Source organism: Salarias fasciatus, chromosome 1 (genome assembly GCF_902148845.1).
Source record: "Salarias fasciatus chromosome 1, fSalaFa1.1, whole genome shotgun sequence".
Taxonomy (NCBI): domain Eukaryota; kingdom Metazoa; phylum Chordata; class Actinopteri; order Blenniiformes; family Blenniidae; genus Salarias; species Salarias fasciatus.
In genome coordinates this window covers 17,830,131-17,853,993 of record NC_043745.1, presented here as the reverse complement: position 1 = coordinate 17,853,993, position 23,863 = coordinate 17,830,131, and the positions used below count along the sequence as shown (strand labels likewise).

General features: G+C 44.2%; 6 non-coding genes across 6 annotated transcripts; all 6 read left to right on the top strand.

The window, feature by feature from the left end:
- The first annotated feature begins 15,203 nt into the window (after window positions 1-15,203).
- Window positions 15,204-15,310, top strand: LOC115394823 (U6 spliceosomal RNA). Its single transcript, XR_003932173.1, has one exon. It is a non-coding gene; the product is annotated as a U6 spliceosomal RNA (small nuclear RNA).
- Window positions 15,311-16,733: 1,423 nt separating this feature from the next.
- On the top strand, window positions 16,734-16,840 carry LOC115394812 (U6 spliceosomal RNA). The gene has a single exon (XR_003932172.1). It is a non-coding gene; the product is annotated as a U6 spliceosomal RNA (small nuclear RNA).
- A 1,422-nt stretch (window positions 16,841-18,262) lies between these two features.
- Window positions 18,263-18,369, top strand: LOC115394805 (U6 spliceosomal RNA). The gene has a single exon (XR_003932163.1). It is a non-coding gene; the product is annotated as a U6 spliceosomal RNA (small nuclear RNA).
- A 1,421-nt stretch (window positions 18,370-19,790) lies between these two features.
- LOC115394791 (U6 spliceosomal RNA) lies at window positions 19,791-19,897 on the top strand. The gene has a single exon (XR_003932160.1). It is a non-coding gene; the product is annotated as a U6 spliceosomal RNA (small nuclear RNA).
- Window positions 19,898-21,318: 1,421 nt separating this feature from the next.
- LOC115394783 (U6 spliceosomal RNA) lies at window positions 21,319-21,425 on the top strand. Its single transcript, XR_003932159.1, has one exon. It is a non-coding gene; the product is annotated as a U6 spliceosomal RNA (small nuclear RNA).
- A 1,422-nt stretch (window positions 21,426-22,847) lies between these two features.
- On the top strand, window positions 22,848-22,954 carry LOC115394776 (U6 spliceosomal RNA). The gene has a single exon (XR_003932158.1). It is a non-coding gene; the product is annotated as a U6 spliceosomal RNA (small nuclear RNA).
- The last annotated feature ends 909 nt before the right edge of the window (window positions 22,955-23,863 follow it).

Genomic DNA, 23,863 nt, shown 5'->3' with positions numbered 1-23,863 from the left:
CCATCGAGCCTCGCGGTCCCACCTCGAGGGCCGTATAAGGAGCGCGCAGGCCACTGGGGGGGTTTCTAGGGGAGACGCCAGTTGCTACCAAGCAGGGTTATAGATTTGCTGCTAGTAGGCCTCATCCAGCCTTAAAATGGGAAAATGCTTCGATCATCTGAACAAATTTAGGCCACAGTGAGAACCTGGGGACCTAACTGGAAAGCCACTCATTAAGAGAGCTGCCAAACACAATTAAGATGTCAATTTGTCAGTATGATGACTGACATGTTATTACCATCCAAGAAAACTGAGAATGTCCAGGATTTTTCTAAGTGCATTCCAATCTTCTAATCATATAATTTTCTGATAAACTACAAAGCAAAATATCTGTTATTATGAAAAAGTTAACCTATGTGACAAGCACCCTATGTGTGTTTTAACAACTGGGGGAGTTCTGTGCATCTATATGTCCATCTTTGGTTTTATAGTATTGCTGATTGTGTTGTGATAAAAACATAATTAATGGTGATTGTTCTGAGCATATCTCAGCAAAAAGAAACAATCATCTGGTATCATACTTGTTAAACATGGTGCACTTGCAGCCCCAGTTGAATTATGAAATCACATAAACACCTATTTCCATTCAAAATCTACCATTCTGCACAACCACATGGCCCTGATATTCACACAGACTTCGGACAGCCAACAGCTGAAACCCTATCTGTCAGGGCTACACTGCTCTGTCACTAGAGCAGTTGGATTAATTATAACTCTAACAGGAGGAGGGAGCTGGGGCATGTGTGTGTGTGAGTGACAAATGTGTGCACATGTATGTTAGTGCATGTGTTGCTGCACAAGAGACCAAAAGGGGTGAAAGAGGAGGTGCTGAGGTACTTATAATAAACTCAAATAAGTTGAGGAATGGCAGGGGTATAGGCAAATGTGCAAAAATGAAAACGATATTATGATCTGGCAAATTGGCAAATCCAAAAAATTGAAGAGTGAGACTTAAAACAGCAATGAAAAGTCAAAACTTCAACATGTCCGTGTGAAGAAACACAAGGCAGAAGCGACAAAATGGAGATGATCTGGGCCAAGTTCAAATGGATGCCTTAATTCTTTAAATGACAAAAAAGGACAAACATGCATGGTTGGATATTTTCATTCATTATTAGATTCAGTTTTTGTCTTTCTAGGCATTGTGAGAGATGAAAGAAAACACATCTGATGACAGCAAAGAAAAGCTTTTATTTTATCACGGTGTCCAATAATGCAAAGGGTCATAATTAACACACTCACTCACCTGTGCAAATGTAGATTAACTACATTAAACTCTCTTTATTGGTGTGTGTGCTATGACTTACAGTCTTTAAATCATACAACACCTATTTGGGTTTTACTATCAATATCCAGTACTATAAAAGAAATGGAAGAGGAGGGATGTTAAAGGATTTGGTGGATGAGAGAAAAAGATGAGGTTACTTTAGATGCAAAATAATAAGTGTGTATATGGGAATGTATTTGTGCATGTGTGAGAGAGAGAGCGCGCGCGCGCGCGTGTGTGTGTGTGTATGTGTGTGGGAGGGGGCATTTGGGAGTGGAGGGGCTGTGGAACAAGGTTGAGCTACTTTTATGCACTTGTTGTGAGCCACTGTGGATCTGAGGCTCTGCGAAACACCTAAAATGTAAAGGGGGTGGCAGTTATTTGGGGGGAGGGAAGGCGGAGGGAAGAGGGGAGGTGAGGGGAGGTTAGATGGACCGAAGGGGAGGAGTGTTCAGAGCTTCTCACAGAGGCAAGGGGAGGAGAAAGAGGGAGGTGAAAGGGCAAGAGAGGCAGGTGGCTCAAAGCATGAGTTTGACTTGTCCAGAGATGTGAAGCCGAGCCAGCTGAAGAGAGACTTTGGAAAGCAAGAGATTTTTTTTTTTCATGTGTTTTTTTTAAATGTTGAAGTAGTGAAGATGACTGTGGAATATAACAGGAAACACTTGTTTGTAGACATGTTAAGATGGTGACAGTTGATAATGGAAAGGTGGAGATAAATTTATGCTTTTTTAATTTTTTTTTTTCAGACCACACTTAGTCACTGAGGCTACTCACTCTGACACTTTTTATTCATTTTTTTTCTCCTCCAGCTCATAATTTGAGAGAGACTCTCATGCGAGCAGAGAGTATGAGAGAAAGTGTAAGAATAGCACAAGCTCTGGCATTCAATCGCTGGAACAAATACTCATGCTGTACATAAGTGTCCTACCTTTTAAAGTGCGTCAGCGAGCCCAACATGTACAGTAGACTTTCTTTTTTTTTTTTTTTTTTTTTTTAAAGAGAGCAGAGAGGACATCTTGTTGGAGATTTTCATTAGTTTTCTGTAGATGATGTTCCAATGAAGAATGACTGAGGATACTGTGGATGGTGTGAATGGAAGGTAAAACTTAACATGCTTGACAGAATCGATTAAACTTCAGCTGTTTAATCAGTTCTTGCTTTTCCTTTATTGTGTTGAATTTGGTTAAAAACATTTCAGTGTCTTGTTGAGTAGGGTTTACTTTAATGCTCTGAATGAGGCTAATCACATCGTGGGAGACAGGAGGGACAAGCAGAGTGGCCATGCTTGGGAGAAACATAAATCAGTTGTGAAGTGGAAGGGTGCCTCCCACAGCCAATCCTACTTTCCAGTAACTGCTTCCTGGAACTACCAGACAATCCCCTGAGATTCTTCAACATGTTTGATGGTGCATGTGGTGCAAATGAATTCGCTCATGTCATTCTGGCTATGTGAGGCTTTATGTAATGTTTTCCAAAGATCAACAAGGAGTAAGCATGCTGTTGTGTAAGGCTGAGAGGGGTCAGGGCCTCTCTTCCTGTAGTTCCTCAAATAGCCAGGAGCAGCTTCAGAGAGAGATGAGTGGAGAGCAGCACAAAGAATTGGAATCGTAAACTTGTGAATGGCGACGCAGCACCTGGTCTGCTGTATAGGCGCAACTGCTGCGGAGCTGTAGGCCTGCACTTCGACCCAAACTTCCACCATACGGTCGGCAGAGAAACAGAGAAAATACATAAAATAATCCTTTATCAAAAGTCAAGCTTAAGCAACCATTTGCACATTTAGAGGAAGAAAACATGCAACGGCAAAGTCTTCTCATTTGCCTGTTGTGCCTTCTCAGAACAGTTTTCTTTCTCATAACATCCAAAACTGACTACTGCAGGAATCCAAGCTGATGCTCTCTCCAAGAAACTTGTTAAACTTCCAACCTGCCTCATAGGTGTATGCTTACAGGGATAAAGCCCCCCATCTGTTGCTTTGCCAGGAGCTGTTCTTTCGCCAGCAGAGGGAACAAAGCGGAGTCTATTTGCAGAGAAGTGCACGACGCTCTCAACACAGTGTACCTACCAACAGCTGAACACACATTACTCATTTCATTAGCATGAGACTTTATTTTGGAGTGCAGTGGGCAGACTGAGCAGTCATGTCATTGATCTGCACGCAGTGGGCAGGGAGCTCTCAGGGGCAGGGAGGTCTGTGCACGGGGCAGCAGCACCACCTACTGAGTGTTTGACACACTGCACCAGGACCCTAATTCGTCCATGGGGGCCTATGATGAAGCAGGAGTGCCCACAAGTTGAAATCATAAATGATATGATTTTCATTCACCACACGTGTTGGTGGACTAAGTACACTTAAACATAAATTTAACACAACAAATCATTCAATTCACAATGTAGCATCACTTCTAATGAATTTTAACATAAATCTACATTAAATGACATTGTTCCAGAAAATCTTTCAAATAGTCTGATGTGACACTTAAATAGATATCAAAGAAAGAACATGTGTCACGTTGTATCATGTCACCTGTCTGGTGTCATTCTTATGGCGTCTTATTTGCTTCTGCTGCTGAAAAAAGAATCTCACATATGTTTAACAGGTGGAGAGTAATTCAGAGACAAAAAAACGTAATGCTGTAATAGCTAAAGAAGAAGAAGAAGAAGAAGAAGAAGAAGAAGAAGAAGAAGAAGAAGAAGAAGAAGAATAAGAAGAAAATGTAGAAACACTAGTTATTTCATTTCAATAAAAATACCAGACACAGGTCTGCCAAGTGGTTCACAGTCATGGACGGTGTTCAGACAACAACCTTGTTCTGATCTCCAGCAACACCAAGGAGGTCACTGTGAACCTTAGGAGATCCAAGTGGATGGAACACCCCTCTCCACATTCATGGGGAGGAGGTGGAGCAAATGCACAACATCAGGTTTCTGGACATCCACATCTGACCTCACCTATGGGGAAGAAGACCCACCAAAGGCTCTTCTTCCTCAGGAAGCTGAACACTCCCCTCAGCTTCAGACAAACGAGTCACAACAGAGAGCATCTTCTGTGAACGCAACAGTGTGGTATGGAAACTGCACTGCACAACACAGGAAGATGTCGGCCCGGGTGGTGAAAACAGCACAGGGGATTGTGGGGAGTCCTCTACTACATCTGGACTGTATATATGACAAACGTGTTCGAAGGGGGGCTGGTCATATACCTACAGACCCCTCACACCCAGGCTATGAACCGTTTGTGCCTCATCCCTTTAGAAAGAGATACAGGGATATCAAAAGCTGCACAGACTGAAGCACAGCTTCCTAACTGTGAAATCCATCACCCCATTTCTGTTACACTTTTAAAAACCGATTGAGTCGATTGTTGGTGTAACACAGATTTAGTTTTTCTGAAACAACAGCGACAGAATATAACAATAACGTTTCTGTGGCGGCCCAGCTGACGGCTCACTCTATAGTGACCGCAGGCTTCTCAAAACACATATTAATGAGCGCAGCTCCACCTACTGGCCAGTTACTGTAACTACTTCAAATTGAACCACATCTGTTTTAATGTTTTAATGTAAAGTCATATACAGAATATAATATAATAATTTGTTCATGTTTTAAGTCCTTTGACTGGTTCCATTATGTCATATTTTTGGATGGGGAGTTAATGGTGGGGTGGGGGGTGGGGGGGGCAGGATGTTCTAGTGAAGTCCTTTTCTTTTAGTTAGCTCGATAAAAACACTTTTGGTCTCTGTAAAATTACTCAGTGCCACATTTCCTCATACATCCCCCCTTCCATACATACTGGACTGAGCATTATGTCCTCACCTACAGGTTTAACCAGGGTCACTGGGGGCTCCTGATTAATTCAATCCAAGCATCAGGTATAGGGCTGTTATTTTAATTACATTAAATTCTGAAGATATTCTAAATGAATCTCCTGATTTGTTGTGTCTTGTGAGTAATGTATGTGTTCTGTGCCACATAACCATCCAGCGGCACGATTGTTCCAGGCCATCTTCCATTGTCTGATGGTTCAGTGTAGTGTCTCACCAAGTGAAACAGGAAATGTCGCAGCCCAAGATGATGCTGTGCCCCTGTCTGCCATAGAAATGTCCTCTGGTGAAACTGGTGAAGAGCATTCATCTACATTTGCCAACATTTTGGCTGTTTTTAGTGACCACAGATAATTTCCTGCTTAGTTTGGTGTTGTGGTGGAAAATGACACAGTTGGATTTGTAGTCTGGAAGATTCTGCAAGACCTCTCCAGTGTTGTGTGCCATGCGTCAGAGATACTTACCTTCTAATTTTATGAGAATTGCCACTTTCTAGCCCTGAAAAACAATGCTGACCTAGCAATTCCATCACAAGGCACAGTGAAGGTGCTGAAAGCTACAGAAAGGGTGATTTAGCTTTATCAAGGAAAGCTCCAACAACATCGACAGTCACCTTCATCCTCTAGGAGGAGACTGAACCCGGGATGATTTTCTGCTTGGAAACACTCTGAAGAGACATCAAAAATCATAATTCTAACTTGTTGTCATTTGTATTTCTCGAGATAAGGCTACATCACATTGAAAAGCGCATCTCTGGGGTAGGAAATGGGCTGGCCCCATACTCACAAACATACAGAAAAACACAAGCACGTGTGCAAGAACAGTTGTGTTCATTGAGATCAAGTGATTTTTTAAAAGAAAAATTTTTAGGTGGGGCTCAGAGCTCAGTACCCCACAACGTTGTCATTTCCAAACTGGCAGCTGATTGGTTGCCACCAATGTAGGCAGGATGTAAAACTGCACGTCTGCATCTACATCTGGCAGGTTTGTGGGAAAACAATCAGAATCAGCCCAGGCTTGAATATCCAGATATTTATAACCACCTCATCAATTCCCCCACTATGTGTGGCATAAGTTCTGCACTCATCCATGGGCCATAATGATAAGAATCCAAGCATAAGTTTTCATGGTGTCTTATCTACTCTGTTCAACCACAAACTTGAACCTATTCAGGGTATTGCCAAACGTTATGTACCATGTATATATGTCAGGTATTCCACCAAAATAAACTATGTTCACAATTAAGGCCGCCATAGTTTCGTTGAGCCTGAACATACACTTCCAACGGAGCAATTTCTCCTGTCTTTCTGGACCAGTTGCCTCGCTGGGTATCATGTTTAACAAGAGCTCACTACTTCTTGTACTGTTGTTGGTGCAACCGACGATACAACTGTATATGGACATGTTTATGCTGCAAGGGACGTGGTAAAGTAAATAACAGTCTGTCGCTGTTGCTAAGAGCTGGGAGTAAAAAAAAATCCCCGGATGTCTGTCCTCGACAATGCGATTGGTGTGTTCACGAGCATCGGGATTTTCTGACTATTGAAAGTAACTGGAGTTACAATGGTTTACAGATGGAGGACTTGTCTGTGGTGGAGAGAAATTGATCCTTGTCAAAAAGTGTGGGTGGCGTCTCCCCCAAAACTGTGCTTTCAGCGGATTAACCTTCCTCTTGTGTTAGGGTCGCCACCGACCCGTTTTAGTTTTTAAATGCAAAAATGAGTCACTTAAAATTTATTTTTTGCACCAAGGTTTTTTGACTTTGTCAGGAACCTTGATTTCAACAAAATTAAACTTTTTTCTTTTTTGTCACTACTTTATAAAATTGTCTAGTTGAAATTATGTCACTTGTCGTGTTAGGGTCGCTACCGACCCGGTTATAAAAAATAAGATTATAAAGTACAAATTACAGCCAAAATTGAAATCATAAGTACATTGTCAGCCAACACACTGATAGCCACCTCCTCTCCCAATCATCAGAGCTTTAGGGGATGCTCATTTGTCCAGTATAGTTGCAAAAAAACAAAACCAACATAGACGACCATGCCCAGCCATGGGAGGTCACTTCACTCATTTGACTTCCAGAGGGAACATCTCCAATTTGCAGCATGCAAAGATGAAAAAAGGATTTATGGTGAAAGACAATTTGGATTACATTTTTGGAGAATATGAGGGAGAAGACACAGATCAGTATAGCGATGCAGAGGAGCAAGTTTCTCAGGAAGAGGACAATGTGGAGAACCAACCACACAGACACATCTGAGTCTGATGAGGAGGACACTGGTGCTGAGGCTGTCCCTGCTGAAGGATTCAAGCCAAAATTGGTAGGATTTTAGGTAGGAAATTGACTTGTGTGACTTGTCAAGCCACACATTGAGCAAAGGCACCCCGAGATCCACATGCTGCTGATTTCCCTTCCTAATAGTTTGGAACTAGGGGTTGGTTCTATTGGTTTGATTTTTGTTTCTTTGAACTTGCAAATCAATATTTTCTGTTTTGACCTGTTCTGTGTTTCAGTGTTTATATTGAAGGTGTATTGCTGATAATTTATTTATTATTTTTTTTTTAATGCATTTTCTTGAAGATAATATGTATGGGTCGGAACTGACCCATAACACCATAGATGTTACTATAGTGATTAATTTTTTAATGAAAAAATAAATCAAGCAAATTTGCTGGCTCTCGGAGGAGGCGGACGCTTTTTCTATCGCTCCCTACTTTGCTTCTCCCTCCCTATCGTCTCTGCTTGCTGCTCTCTGTCTCGTCTGTTTTACTGGAGGAATCACTTGACTTGGTTTTTCGAACAAACCAAATATCAACCATGGAATTGATCAGCTGGTCTCTCTACGCAATTGATACGAGTCTTTCAACAAAGAGCACAGGAGCGGGGGATCCTGCCTGTCCGGACGGGACTCGGCATGCTGGGTATGTGATGGACGCCCGGGAGAAGTGGAGGGGTGTCACATGCCTGGCATCCCTGTCCGTCGAGGTCATTGTGGATGATTACATTTTCGGATTTATGATGATTGGCCTGCTGCTGATTGGCCGGTGCTGCGACCTGATCCTCTGGAGGATTAAGAAGACCGCCACCACAAAAGACGTCCAAGGGAGGACGGTCTTTTCAAATCAACGGGCAAAAGCTGAGACTGACCGTTTGTGCGAACTCTTTCGAAAGGTGGACATTTTGGGTTATGGACGATTGAGACGCAAGTTGGATGTCACCATCGCCGAGAGGGTTAAGCCAGCTTCTGTCTGAAATGTGGAGAAACCGAGCAAAGGAAGGTCAAACGGCTCCTTCCACACCAAAACAAGATAACTTCTGATTGTGTTTGGCGCCCCTGGAAGACTAAACAAATCTCCCTGAAGATTCAAGACAAGACTGATTGCTTTGTCTATTTTCCCTCTCTCACTCTCAGCTGCAACCCAAGTTCACTTTGGACTGCTTCATTCAAGGCCGTCCCGGCAACTACCATCTGAGTTGGAGCGCAAAGGGGAGGCAGGCCAAACCACACACACGCGTACACGGACTGATGAACTGAAATGCCACATACATGCCACACACACTCCCTCCCCCATTTTCAACGTCTCCACCACACCTTTCTGCTGACGACTAGTGGTGATGACGTGTTGCGCTGATGTTATAGCTGCGACCGCTGATCCGTTAGTCTGATAGCAACTTGTCTCGTGTTTTTTTGCTATGTATGTGCGCAGGTTGGCTTTTTTTGGTCTCTCACTTCTAATCACGACTCCCTTTCGGAACCGTGATCTGAATTGATGTATCTTTTTTTACTACCCCCCCTCCCCCCCTCCCCTCATTTCTGTCTGAGTTTCTTTAACTCTGTTTCCTCTTCAAGACGGAGCGCCGTTATTGGCTGCCTGGGCGTCTTAAAAACCCATGCAATTTCGTTGCACTTGTAACTTCGGTAACTTGTTGCGATGACAATAAAGACAATTCTGATTCTGATTCTAATTTCAGAGATGTGTTCTATACTCCTCAGTAATATTCAGGTAACATAACAACATTTTATTTAATTACATGATTCTCTTCAGGGTAATTTTTCTTTATTTTATTGAACTCGAGAGGTGTACTGATTTTACAAAAATGGCCCAGAGACCCACATCAAAACTGTTAAACCCAACATTCTCATGGATAAGGAAGCCTAACAAGGTAACAAAGAGATGAAAAACATAACTGGATGATAGGTTGTTGTTTCAGTCTATTTTGAAGCTGATTTAAGACACGGGTCAAAACCGACCCGTTAAAATCGGGGATGGTAACAGAAAGCTAACACAGGAGGAGGGTTAACCTCTTCATCTCTCGCCGCTAGAGGAAGCAGATCCTTGATGACGAGCAGAGGCGTTCGTAACATCTACTCTGGGAATTCGATTGTTTTTCGAAGAAAACTTCGACTAGAACTCAACAAAGACTCGGAGCGGAACTGCTTATAGGCGAGTGCTAAAGGGTACGTTATTGAAATGTTCTGTCCTGCAATGTTTGTTGACTTAACCGTTATTAGTTTGCAGCAGAACGATCGCAAGCCAGCAGGCAAAGCTAAAGTTATGGGGTGTTTGAACAAGTTACCCTTTAAAGCACATGTCATACATTATTGCATGTACATCAGCTGTTTAAGATACAATTTGAGAATTATTACACATAATTATTTCCTAATATCAATATCATTAGATATTCATATTTGAGATTAATACATAATTTCCTTATATGTAATATTTGTCTCATTGTATGACATTTAAATAAAACTCACTCATGGGTTTTCATTTTTTTGATTTACTTTTAAAAAAGCATGACGATTGTATTGATTTGTAAAGTCACTAGTTTCTCTACTTTTATACCTCAAGGTCTCCCCTGTGACACACACACACACATTTTTTTATATATACATAAATACACACATATATATGTATATATATATCCCAGTGTTTATTGTAATTGGAAAATAGTTTTATTGTTTTTAAATTTAAAACTTTCAGCTAATATTTGTTTCATTCTTTAACAGCCAGGAAGACGGTGTACGACTACACCATGACAGAGAAAAGTAAGAAAAGGAGTATTACTTAAAGAAATGTAAATAATTTGATATCAGTCATATGTGCAGTAATTTAAGTGATTGTTATTTTTCTGTTTTTCTCAGTTTCAGAAGGTAGTTGTAGAGACCCTAATGGCCATCCTGGGTGAGTTACTGAGTCTCAAATGTCCGCGCTTTGTTTGGCGCCCGGTTGCAGATCACAGGTGACAAGCAGGGGAAGCTTCACCACACCCTATACAATCACAAAATCAGCTGATGGAACCTTATAACACACTAATACACTTTATGTCAAATACTGTTACTTTGTTTAAAGATGAGATCCTTTTCTTTTTGGGTTTAGTCTCCATCTCAGGGTGTTTGGTGGTCTGGTGCCACTTCAGCTGCAATTTCAACTTATGGTTTGCCAGTTTTTCCCCACAAAAAATGCATTTTGCTCTAATTCTGTTTATTGCATCTATGAACCCATATATATTTATTAGGGGTGGTTAAAAAAGTCAATTATTAATTAATCACAAATATTTAATGGCCCAATATAACTCAATTATTATATTTTCAAAAAACATTTGTTTTGGCATTAATTTATTTTGTAAAAATTATATTCTGTGGTCAACAGAAGTTGAACGAAATGCACCCAACTTCTCAAGTGCATGCAGTGGGCACAGTGATTAAGCGGTAAAATGGATGATGACCCAGCTACCAGCATACCAATCCAGCCAATGCCATCTGGGCTAAAAGCGAGCCTGTGGCTTCATTTTGATTTCCATTGAGACAATTCCAGGAGCTCTAAACATGTCGACAGAACACGCTGCTTGTTGACATTGCCACACTAAGCTGAAATACTACCAGCAACTTGAGGGCTCACATGTCCCTCTTCCATCTGGAGGAAGCTGTGTGGGTTAAACACGACCTCTTGAAGCCTGTCATTCCGCAGAATTAACATACTCTCCACAAGATGACAAAACTCTCCTCAAGTAAGTATGAGATTAATGATTTTATTAGACCTAGTTTTATTGGCTTTGGTGGTTGATTAATTATCAGTGTGTCATTTTCATATGCTTGTATCATTTCTACACTTACAGTATGCCAAACAGATGTGTTATTGACAACCAATTAGCTGTGTCCGTCTATTGTGTCTATTGTTGTCTGGCTCACAATGTTGATTCCTTTAAAGGGATACTTCAACATTTTGGCAAATTGGCCCATTTAGCGCAATTCCTTAGTCATTTTGAACAGCATACTTACTTTTTTGTGAGGGCGAGCTATTGTTTATCCATAGGTGAGTCGGGGAAGGTTTTCGGGATGGACACAATGGAAGTGAATGGTATTTTTGGTTCCCCTCGTCAAACTCATCAAATACACAATCCAACAACCCCAAAACACTTTGGTGGACACGTTATAATCCGCACATTCACTACGCTGTGAAATATTAATGCAAAATTACGATATTGAGTTGTTTATGCAAAAGATTGCTAAGACGGAAGTACTTACTAAATATGGCGTCTGGGCATAGTGATTTCAAAAGAAAAAGTAGTTCCCAGTATTTGCTTCAATGTCGTAACGCTACAATATTATTTGTTGGTGTTCCACAGCGTAGTGAATGTGCGGGTTATAACATGTCCACCAAAAGTGTTTGGGCGTTGTTGGATTGTGTATTTGATGAGTTGTTTTTATGAATATGAAAAGTGGTTTTACAAATAAAGATTGAGATTGAGATGGCTCCGACTGCCAAAATCGCTGCTCTGTATTTGGCATGGAGAAGTCAGCTTCGGCTGCGGGCGAGGCGCCGGCTTCGCTTCTGGATGCATGCTACGAAATGGACGGAACCCAGGACCTTCCTGTTGTGTGGCTAGAGCACTAATCACTGCTCCATCGTGCAGCTAATCATGGACTATCAAAACTAAAAAAAATAATACCTTAATTTCATTTAGAAAGTTTTGTTTGAGTGGAAATTGCAGACCTGGAATGTTAAATTAACATGTAGGCCACTGAATTATGATGCTACTTTTGTATTTGCTGAATAATGAACAAAAAGGTGAATCCTGTTCTATTTTACCCTTTCCCTGTGTCAATTCCCTGTGGACAGCAGGAGGTTGAAGTGCCTGAGGGAGAAGATGATTATGATATGGCTGAAGATGACAATGAGGAGGATGACAGTTTGACTGGAGACGAAGCCCCAAAGCTGGAGGAAGTCGGCCCCCACCACCCCACCCCCCCCAACACCACCTCAAAACTATCTTCTCTGATTGGACTGCTTGTCCACACCACAGTGCAGCCCAGGTTGGACCAAACCAGGGCTGAGGAAGTGTTTCTTAAAGAGCAACTAACCCCCTTGACAGAGATTTACTCCGCCCCCCTCAGGATTTGAAAAGAGGCGGGCTCGGTGGATTGGAAGGGGGGGGGGGGGCTGAGTTGTTGTGACAGCGCATGCTGGCCGAGCGACTCCGAGCGGTGACGGGCGGTGCGGTGCTCACACGGAGCGTGGGAGCGGCGTAGAGTGGTGCTCACTCGGAACACGGAGCGTCGGGGCTCCCGGGGAGCTCGTCGGTTTTTATAACCCACCAACCCTACGTAAATTGCGCCTGTGAACTACGCTAAATGATCTAACCAGCTCACTCTAATGCTAAAATGATGCTACTGCTAAAACAATGCTAATCTGCTAATCGCTGTGGAAAAGATCTCCCGCTCTGGTCCGACTCCAACTCGTAGGGGAGGCATCGCTTATATAGGGCTGTACTCGATGACGTACGATGGATGCAGGGGCGTGGGTAATACGTACGTTGGATGCCATCATCCAGCCAATCACAAAATTCAAATGTAGTAAACGCTGTTAAACCACTTGGGGCGGTAGTAAGACGGTTTTTGTCACAAAAATAGGATTTTAAACAAATTTGCACTAAATTGTAAAAGTAATGTCAGAAACGAGTAGACAACAATATAAGACATGCATTTATATAGTTTATCAGCAAAAAAAAAGTGATTTGGGGGTTAGTCTGGAGACCACGTCACTTCCTCTTATTGATGAACCCCTTGCGTGGTGGAGCACCAGTGATCATGTGTATCCCAGCCAAGGTGGCCAAGTGATCTTTGTGTATCCCAGGTATGAGCAGGTTCTACCTCCAAAGGAAACAAGTGTCCCATGTTTCTAGTGAAAACAAATAATTCTGAAGATAGTTACATTGCACAGATCATGCATTGAGTTGTAACTCAATAAAAACGAAGTTAAGGAATTAATGGTTCAATAACTTTGTGGTGTATTTTAGGTTCCTGTTGTCAAATGGACAATCAGTAATCAATGATCAATACTGAAAATCAATAATGGAATTATAATATATCTGTATCTATGTATCTATGTATGTATCTATCTATCTATATATATATATATATATATATATATATATATATATATATATATATATATATATATATATATATATATATATATATTAGGGGTGTAACAATACATGTATTTGTATTGAACCGTTTCGGTATGGGCCATTCGGTTCGGTACAGGACTGTGCACGGGTGACTTCACGGTTCAAAGTTTGTTTTTTTTTTTCCCCGGCTCACGGGCCAGATGGTGCGTGTGTTTACGTTCTGCCGCTACCATGTGCAGCTACACCTGCAGCCATGATTGCTACTGCTAGCAGATACGTCCAATGCTCCACATGTCTGCGTGGCGCATTGGTCCCAGGGACGTAATGTCATGAATTTCTGTCCACGGACGTCCGCGCGCAGGACAGATTTTGTGACCGTGTTGCGCGTATGCGCACGTCGCGCCGGTACACGCATGCGCCAGAGCGCCACAGCAAACAAACCATGACAGACGCTAACTTTGAAAAGTGAGTCTGTGAAGCGAACATGCTGCAACTCTGTCTGAAGAAACTCAGAGAAAAGCCGGTGGACGGAGAGAGCAGATTCTGTAAAGAGAGAGGAGCAGATCTGTCACAGAAGTGAAAGCAATGTGCGAACTATACCGCGGCTGTCGGGGGGCTCACTTATTGGGGGGATGCACGTGCCTTGGAGGGATTATGTCTGCTTTAAGTGACGCTTAAGGCATAGCGCCCCCACGCTTCAATGGTGAGGATAAGTACTGCATGCAGGTCGGCATCTTTATTAAAGGGGCTGTATCATGCAAAATTCACTTTTTGTATGTTTTAACCTTGTTATATAGTTATGTACTCACCAAAAACACCCCAAAGCATTTATTTCCGTCGCGCCTGTGTGTTTGAGCTTTCCTCATGTTTCAGCTGCTCAGAGAGGCAGCCCCTCCAGCGCCCGTGAAAACGCCCTGTTTTCCCATGTTCACGTCACACGGAGAAGATGGCTCCCCTGAGCCCCCCTCCCGCAGGCCCTTGGCAATCAACGTTGCCGCTTTTTTCTAACTCTGATTACGGAGATAAACTTTAACCATCGTCTGAAAGCAACAATCAAGCAAGAGCAACAGTTTGAAGGGTTTGCGCTTGGTGAGTTTCTCACAGGAAAAGACGTTTTCGCGTGTCTTTGTTTGTAGAGAAGCTAGAGCTAAAGCGCTAACGCTAGCCAGCGTATTTGTTTTGAAGCGCTGATTGGTTGAAGTACGCTGTCAGTCAAAGTCCACAGAGGGAGAGGCGGGATTTCAGTGAAACAGAGCATTTACTTTTCCGGGTTTCAGAATTAGCCCCAGAAAATCTTTTATTTCATACAAAATGACTTTTCCTTAGCGCCAAAAATAAACTATTACCATGTTAATGCCATTTCTAGGGTTTGGACGAGCTGCCATCTTGGAATACTGCGCCATCACGGCGGAGCGTGAGACGAACGACTGAACTGATTTGCATATCTCCCATCATGCACCAGCAAAAGTCCGAGAGATTCCGGACCAGAGGGACAAGAACTGAACCGGGGTGTCACCCACCCGGTCCCCTCCCTCTGGCTTGTCTGGACCAGGTCCCGTGACGTAAAGGTCCCGGTCCTGGTCTGGTCCCACCGTGAGTCTGAGGGGTCTCACTTCTCTCTCAGATAAATCCCACTCTGTCCAGTTGCTCAGCCGTGCGACTTTGATCGTGCATATACTAAAATTGGAACGATACAGAGAAGATTAGCATGGCCCCTGGCGCAAGGATGACACGCAAATTCGTGAAGCGTTCCTCACTTTAACTTTCATGGAAATCCGAACGTTTTCATCAAACACTCATTTTATCGATCAGAGCACAAACAGCACCACCAAGCCTCAAGAGGAAAGAGGGACTGCAGACTCGAATCTCAACAACTTCTTCACAATGTAAAAACCAGTGTGGTTACATGGGTGTTTTGAATTCTAAGTGGGTTTATTTAGGGGTGGGCGATATGGCCTGAAATTTATATCATGGTATAATTTGAAACTTGCACGGTAAAAGTATATATCACGGTATAATTTGATATATACATTTCAGCATAACAGTCTTTGAATGGTTGCCATAGCACATGGTAAAAGCATGGAAGCAGGAAATAGTTTTTAAACTATTAAATAACATAAGTCAAGTTACTTTGAATCCCACCCATGTCCAGATTACAGATCAAGGGTCGGCAACTTGATTTGGCGTCGTGCCAGTTTTTTTTTGACAGATCCCTGTTCGTCGGTGGCAAACAGCTAAGCTAACAGCTGACCGAGGCACCGGTAGCGTCTATCAGCAGGCTACTTTTACGAAGTGTCCCTGAAGGCAGCAGGAGCTGCACGGCTCACGTTGTTCACTAACGCAGAGGATTTCAAGGTGTTTCACAGGTAATGAAGGCGGTTTAGGAGGATACTAACAGGTTAATGGACGGTGTTGCTGCCTCCGTGAAGGAGCCATCGCTGTTGTTGTGTACTTCTTCTTCAGGGAAGCGGGCATCTAAAAAGTTGCATTACTGCCACCCACAGGACGTAATGTGATATCGCGGTTGGGCGGCATGCCCAAAATCCCTACCGAGGGTCCAAATTTATATCGCATACGGTTTCATACCGTGTATACCGCCCACCCCTAGGTTTGTTCTTAATTGAGCGATTGTGAATTGTATCGATGAGCTTCGTGTTTACATGGGACAAATGACGGATTAAGTCGTCCCTGACCCGGAGTCCGGAAAGCGCTCTGATTGGACGGGGGGCGGCCGAGGCGTACTAACTTCTCCCAGAAGTAAACAGCGTGCTTGTCTTCTTTGTTTCTCCATTGACTTTCACGCGACAGCTTTGAAAACGTCCACATTGTTATGCGCCCGTTTCATGATATCCATTTCTTCTAAAACTGCCGTTAAATGAACCGTCTCCGTTCGAGTGGAGCCACGGGCTGCCATCTTGGAATACTGCGCCATCACGGCGGAGCGTGAGACGAACGACTGAACTGATTTGCATATTCTCCCATCATGCACCAGCAAAAGTCCGAGAGATTCCGGACCAGAGGGACAAGAACTGAACCGGGGTGTCACCCACCCGGTCCCCTCCCTCTGGCTTGTCTGGACCAGGTCCCGTGACGTAAAGGTCCCGGTCCTGGTCTGGTCCCACCGTGAGTCTGAGGGGTCTCACTTCTCTCTCAGATAAATCCCACTCTGTCCAGTTGCTCAGCCGTGCGACTTTGATCGTGCATATACTAAAATTGGAACGATACAGAGAAGATTAGCATGGCCCCTGGCGCAAGGATGACACGCAAATTCGTGAAGCGTTCCTCACTTTAACTTTCATGGAAATCCGAACGTTTTCATCAAACACTCATTTTATCGATCAGAGCACAAACAGCACCACCAAGCCTCAAGAGGAAAGAGGGACTGCAGACTCGAATCTCAACAACTTCTTCACAATGTAAAAACCAGTGTGGTTACATGGGTGTTTTGAATTCTAAGTGGGTTTATTTAGGGGTGGGCGATATGGCCTGAAATTTATATCATGGTATAATTTGAAACTTACACGGTAAAAAGTACATATCACGGTATAATTTGATATATACATTTCAGCATAACAGTCTTTGAATGGTTGCCATAGCACATGGTAAAAGCATGGAAGCAGGAAATAGTTTTTAAACTATTAAATAACATAAGTCAAGTTACTTTGAATCCCACCCATGTCCAGATTACAGATCAAGGGTCGGCAACTTGATTTGGCGTCGTGCCAGTTTTTTTTGACAGATCCCTGTTCGTCGGTGGCAAACAGCTAAGCTAACAGCTGACCGAGGCACCGGTAGCGTCTATCAGCAGGCTACTTTTACGAAGTGTCCCCGAAGGCAGCAGGAGCTGCACGGCTCACGTTGTTCACTAACGCAGAGGATTTCAAGGTGTTTCACAGGTAATGAAGGCGGTTTAGGAGGATACTAACAGGTTAATGGACGGTGTTGCTGCCTCCGTGAAGGAGCCATCGCTGTTGTTGTGTACTTCTTCTTCAGGGAAGCGGGCATCTAAAAAGTTGCATTACTGCCACCCACAGGACGTAATGTGATATCGCGGTTGGGCGGCATGCCCAAAATCCCTACCGAGGGTCAAATTTATATCGCATACGGTTTCATACCGTGTATACCGCCCACCCCTAGGTTTGTTCTTAATTGAGCGATTGTGAATTGTATCGATGAGCTTCGTGTTTACATGGGACAAATGACGGATTAAGTCGTCCCTGACCCGGAGTCCGGAAAGCGCTCTGATTGGACGGGGGGCGGCCGAGGCGTACTAACTTCTCCCAGAAGTAAACAGCGTGCTTGTCTTCTTTGTTTCTCCATTGACTTTCACGCGACAGCTTTGAAAACGTCCACATTGTTATGCGCCCGTTTCATGATATCCATTTCTTCTAAAACTGCCGTTAAATGAACCGTCTCCGTTCGAGTGGAGCCACGGGCTGCCATCTTGGAATACTGCGCCATCACGGCGGAGCGTGAGACGAACGACTGAACTGATTTGCATTATCTCCCATCATGCACCAGCAAAAGTCCGAGAGATTCCGGACCAGAGGGACAAGAACTGAACCGGGGTGTCACCCACCCGGTCCCCTCCCTCTGGCTTGTCTGGACCAGGTCCCGTGACGTAAAGGTCCCGGTCCTGGTCTGGTCCCACCGTGAGTCTGAGGGGTCTCACTTCTCTCTCAGATAAATCCCACTCTGTCCAGTTGCTCAGCCGTGCGACTTTGATCGTGCATATACTAAAATTGGAACGATACAGAGAAGATTAGCATGGCCCCTGGCGCAAGGATGACACGCAAATTCGTGAAGCGTTCCTCACTTTAACTTTCATGGAAATCCGAACGTTTTCATCAAACACTCATTTTATCGATCAGAGCACAAACAGCACCACCAAGCCTCAAGAGGAAAGAGGGACTGCAGACTCGAATCTCAACAACTTCTTCACAATGTAAAAACCAGTGTGGTTACATGGGTGTTTTGAATTCTAAGTGGGTTTATTTAGGGGTGGGCGATATGGCCTGAAATTTATATCATGGTATAATTTGAAACTTGCACGGTAAAAAGTATATATCACGGTATAATTTGATATATACATTTCAGCATAACAGTCTTTGAATGGTTGCCATAGCACATGGTAAAAGCATGGAAGCAGGAAATAGTTTTTAAACTATTAAATAACATAAGTCAAGTTACTTTGAATCCCACCCATGTCCAGATTACAGATCAAGGGTCGGCAACTTGATTTGGCGTCGTGCCAGTTTTTTTTGACAGATCCCTGTTCGTCGGTGGCAAACAGCTAAGCTAACAGCTGACCGAGGCACCGGTAGCGTCTATCAGCAGGCTACTTTTACGAAGTGTCCCTGAAGGCAGCAGGAGCTGCACGGCTCACGTTGTTCACTAACGCAGAGGATTTCAAGGTGTTTCACAGGTAATGAAGGCGGTTTAGGAGGATACTAACAGGTTAATGGACGGTGTTGCTGCCTCCGTGAAGGAGCCATCGCTGTTGTTGTGTACTTCTTCTTCAGGGAAGCGGGCATCTAAAAAGTTGCATTACTGCCACCCACAGGACGTAATGTGATATCGCGGTTGGGCGGCATGCCCAAAATCCCTACCGAGGGTCAAATTTATATCGCATACGGTTTCATACCGTGTATACCGCCCACCCCTAGGTTTGTTCTTAATTGAGCGATTGTGAATTGTATCGATGAGCTTCGTGTTTACATGGGACAAATGACGGATTAAGTCGTCCCTGACCCGGAGTCCGGAAAGCGCTCTGATTGGACGGGGGGCGGCCGAGGCGTACTAACTTCTCCCAGAAGTAAACAGCGTGCTTGTCTTCTTTGTTTCTCCATTGACTTTCACGCGACAGCTTTGAAAACGTCCACATTGTTATGCGCCCGTTTCATGATATCCATTTCTTCTAAAACTGCCGTTAAATGAACCGTCTCCGTTCGAGTGGAGCCACGGGCTGCCATCTTGGAATACTGCGCCATCACGGCGGAGCGTGAGACGAACGACTGAACTGATTTGCATTTCTCCCATCATGCACCAGCAAAAGTCCGAGAGATTCCGGACCAGAGGGACAAGAACTGAACCGGGGTGTCACCCACCCGGTCCCCTCCCTCTGGCTTGTCTGGACCAGGTCCCGTGACGTAAAGGTCCCGGTCCTGGTCTGGTCCCACCGTGAGTCTGAGGGGTCTCACTTCTCTCTCAGATAAATCCCACTCTGTCCAGTTGCTCAGCCGTGCGACTTTGATCGTGCATATACTAAAATTGGAACGATACAGAGAAGATTAGCATGGCCCCTGGCGCAAGGATGACACGCAAATTCGTGAAGCGTTCCTCACTTTAACTTTCATGGAAATCCGAACGTTTTCATCAAACACTCATTTTATCGATCAGAGCACAAACAGCACCACCAAGCCTCAAGAGGAAAGAGGGACTGCAGACTCGAATCTCAACAACTTCTTCACAATGTAAAAACCAGTGTGGTTACATGGGTGTTTTGAATTCTAAGTGGGTTTATTTAGGGGTGGGCGATATGGCCTGAAATTTATATCATGGTATAATTTGAAACTTGCACGGTAAAAAGTATATATCACGGTATAATTTGATATATACATTTCAGCATAACAGTCTTTGAATGGTTGCCATAGCACATGGTAAAAGCATGGAAGCAGGAAATAGTTTTTAAACTATTAAATAACATAAGTCAAGTTACTTTGAATCCCACCCATGTCCAGATTACAGATCAAGGGTCGGCAACTTGATTTGGCGTCGTGCCAGTTTTTTTTGACAGATCCCTGTTCGTCGGTGGCAAACAGCTAAGCTAACAGCTGACCGAGGCACCGGTAGCGTCTATCAGCAGGCTACTTTTACGAAGTGTCCCTGAAGGCAGCAGGAGCTGCACGGCTCACGTTGTTCACTAACGCAGAGGATTTCAAGGTGTTTCACAGGTAATGAAGGCGGTTTAGGAGGATACTAACAGGTTAATGGACGGTGTTGCTGCCTCCGTGAAGGAGCCATCGCTGTTGTTGTGTACTTCTTCTTCAGGGAAGCGGGCATCTAAAAAGTTGCATTACTGCCACCCACAGGACGTAATGTGATATCGCGGTTGGGCGGCATGCCCAAAATCCCTACCGAGGGTCAAATTTATATCGCATACGGTTTCATACCGTGTATACCGCCCACCCCTAGGTTTGTTCTTAATTGAGCGATTGTGAATTGTATCGATGAGCTTCGTGTTTACATGGGACAAATGACGGATTAAGTCGTCCCTGACCCGGAGTCCGGAAAGCGCTCTGATTGGACGGGGGGCGGCCGAGGCGTACTAACTTCTCCCAGAAGTAAACAGCGTGCTTGTCTTCTTTGTTTCTCCATTGACTTTCACGCGACAGCTTTGAAAACGTCCACATTGTTATGCGCCCGTTTCATGATATCCATTTCTTCTAAAACTGCCGTTAAATGAACCGTCTCCGTTCGAGTGGAGCCACGGGCTGCCATCTTGGAATACTGCGCCATCACGGCGGAGCGTGAGACGAACGACTGAACTGATTTGCATTTCTCCCATCATGCACCAGCAAAAGTCCGAGAGATTCCGGACCAGAGGGACAAGAACTGAACCGGGGTGTCACCCACCCGGTCCCCTCCCTCTGGCTTGTCTGGACCAGGTCCCGTGACGTAAAGGTCCCGGTCCTGGTCTGGTCCCACCGTGAGTCTGAGGGGTCTCACTTCTCTCTCAGATAAATCCCACTCTGTCCAGTTGCTCAGCCGTGCGACTTTGATCGTGCATATACTAAAATTGGAACGATACAGAGAAGATTAGCATGGCCCCTGGCGCAAGGATGACACGCAAATTCGTGAAGCGTTCCTCACTTTAACTTTCATGGAAATCCGAACGTTTTCATCAAACACTCATTTTATCGATCAGAGCACAAACAGCACCACCAAGCCTCAAGAGGAAAGAGGGACTGCAGACTCGAATCTCAACAACTTCTTCACAATGTAAAAACCAGTGTGGTTACATGGGTGTTTTGAATTCTAAGTGGGTTTATTTAGGGGTGGGCGATATGGCCTGAAATTTATATCATGGTATAATTTGAAACTTGCACGGTAAAAAGTATATATCACGGTATAATTTGATATATACATTTCAGCATAACAGTCTTTGAATGGTTGCCATAGCACATGGTAAAAGCATGGAAGCAGGAAATAGTTTTTAAACTATTAAATAACATAAGTCAAGTTACTTTGAATCCCACCCATGTCCAGATTACAGATCAAGGGTCGGCAACTTGATTTGGCGTCGTGCCAGTTTTTTTTGACAGATCCCTGTTCGTCGGTGGCAAACAGCTAAGCTAACAGCTGACCGAGGCACCGGTAGCGTCTATCAGCAGGCTACTTTTACGAAGTGTCCCTGAAGGCAGCAGGAGCTGCACGGCTCACGTTGTTCACTAACGCAGAGGATTTCAAGGTGTTTCACAGGTAATGAAGGCGGTTTAGGAGGATACTAACAGGTTAATGGACGGTGTTGCTGCCTCCGTGAAGGAGCCATCGCTGTTGTTGTGTACTTCTTCTTCAGGGAAGCGGGCATCTAAAAAGTTGCATTACTGCCACCCACAGGACGTAATGTGATATCGCGGTTGGGCGGCATGCCCAAAATCCCTACCGAGGGTCAAATTTATATCGCATACGGTTTCATACCGTGTATACCGCCCACCCCTAGGTTTGTTCTTAATTGAGCGATTGTGAATTGTATCGATGAGCTTCGTGTTTACATGGGACAAATGACGGATTAAGTCGTCCCTGACCCGGAGTCCGGAAAGCGCTCTGATTGGACGGGGGGCGGCCGAGGCGTACTAACTTCTCCCAGAAGTAAACAGCGTGCTTGTCTTCTTTGTTTCTCCATTGACTTTCACGCGACAGCTTTGAAAACGTCCACATTGTTATGCGCCCGTTTCATGATATCCATTTCTTCTAAAACTGCCGTTAAATGAACCGTCTCCGTTCGAGTGGAGCCACGGGCTGCCATCTTGGAATACTGCGCCATCACGGCGGAGCGTGAGACGAACGACTGAACTGATTTGCATTTTCTCCCATCATGCACCAGCAAAAGTCCGAGAGATTCCGGACCAGAGGGACAAGAACTGAACCGGGGTGTCACCCACCCGGTCCCCTCCCTCTGGCTTGTCTGGACCAGGTCCCGTGACGTAAAGGTCCCGGTCCTGGTCTGGTCCCACCGTGAGTCTGAGGGGTCTCACTTCTCTCTCAGATAAATCCCACTCTGTCCAGTTGCTCAGCCGTGCGACTTTGATCGTGCATATACTAAAATTGGAACGATACAGAGAAGATTAGCATGGCCCCTGGCGCAAGGATGACACGCAAATTCGTGAAGCGTTCCTCACTTTAACTTTCATGGAAATCCGAACGTTTTCATCAAACACTCATTTTATCGATCAGAGCACAAACAGCACCACCAAGCCTCAAGAGGAAAGAGGGACTGCAGACTCGAATCTCAACAACTTCTTCACAATGTAAAAACCAGTGTGGTTACATGGGTGTTTTGAATTCTAAGTGGGTTTATTTAGGGGTGGGCGATATGGCCTGAAATTTATATCATGGTATAATTTGAAACTTGCACGGTAAAAAGTATATATCACGGTATAATTTGATATATACATTTCAGCATAACAGTCTTTGAATGGTTGCCATAGCACATGGTAAAAGCATGGAAGCAGGAAATAGTTTTTAAACTATTAAATAACATAAGTCAAGTTACTTTGAATCCCACCCATGTCCAGATTACAGATCAAGGGTCGGCAACTTGATTTGGCGTCGTGCCAGTTTTTTTTGACAGATCCCTGTTCGTCGGTGGCAAACAGCTAAGCTAACAGCTGACCGAGGCACCGGTAGCGTCTATCAGCAGGCTACTTTTACGAAGTGTCCCTGAAGGCAGCAGGAGCTGCACGGCTCACGTTGTTCACTAACGCAGAGGATTTCAAGGTGTTTCACAGGTAATGAAGGCGGTTTAGGAGGATACTAACAGGTTAATGGACGGTGTTGCTGCCTCCGTGAAGGAGCCATCGCTGTTGTTGTGTACTTCTTCTTCAGGGAAGCGGGCATCTAAAAAGTTGCATTACTGCCACCCACAGGACGTAATGTGATATCGCGGTTGGGCGGCATGCCCAAAATCCCTACCGAGGGTCAAATTTATATCGCATACGGTTTCATACCGTGTATACCGCCCACCCCTAGGTTTGTTCTTAATTGAGCGATTGTGAATTGTATCGATGAGCTTCGTGTTTACATGGGACAAAT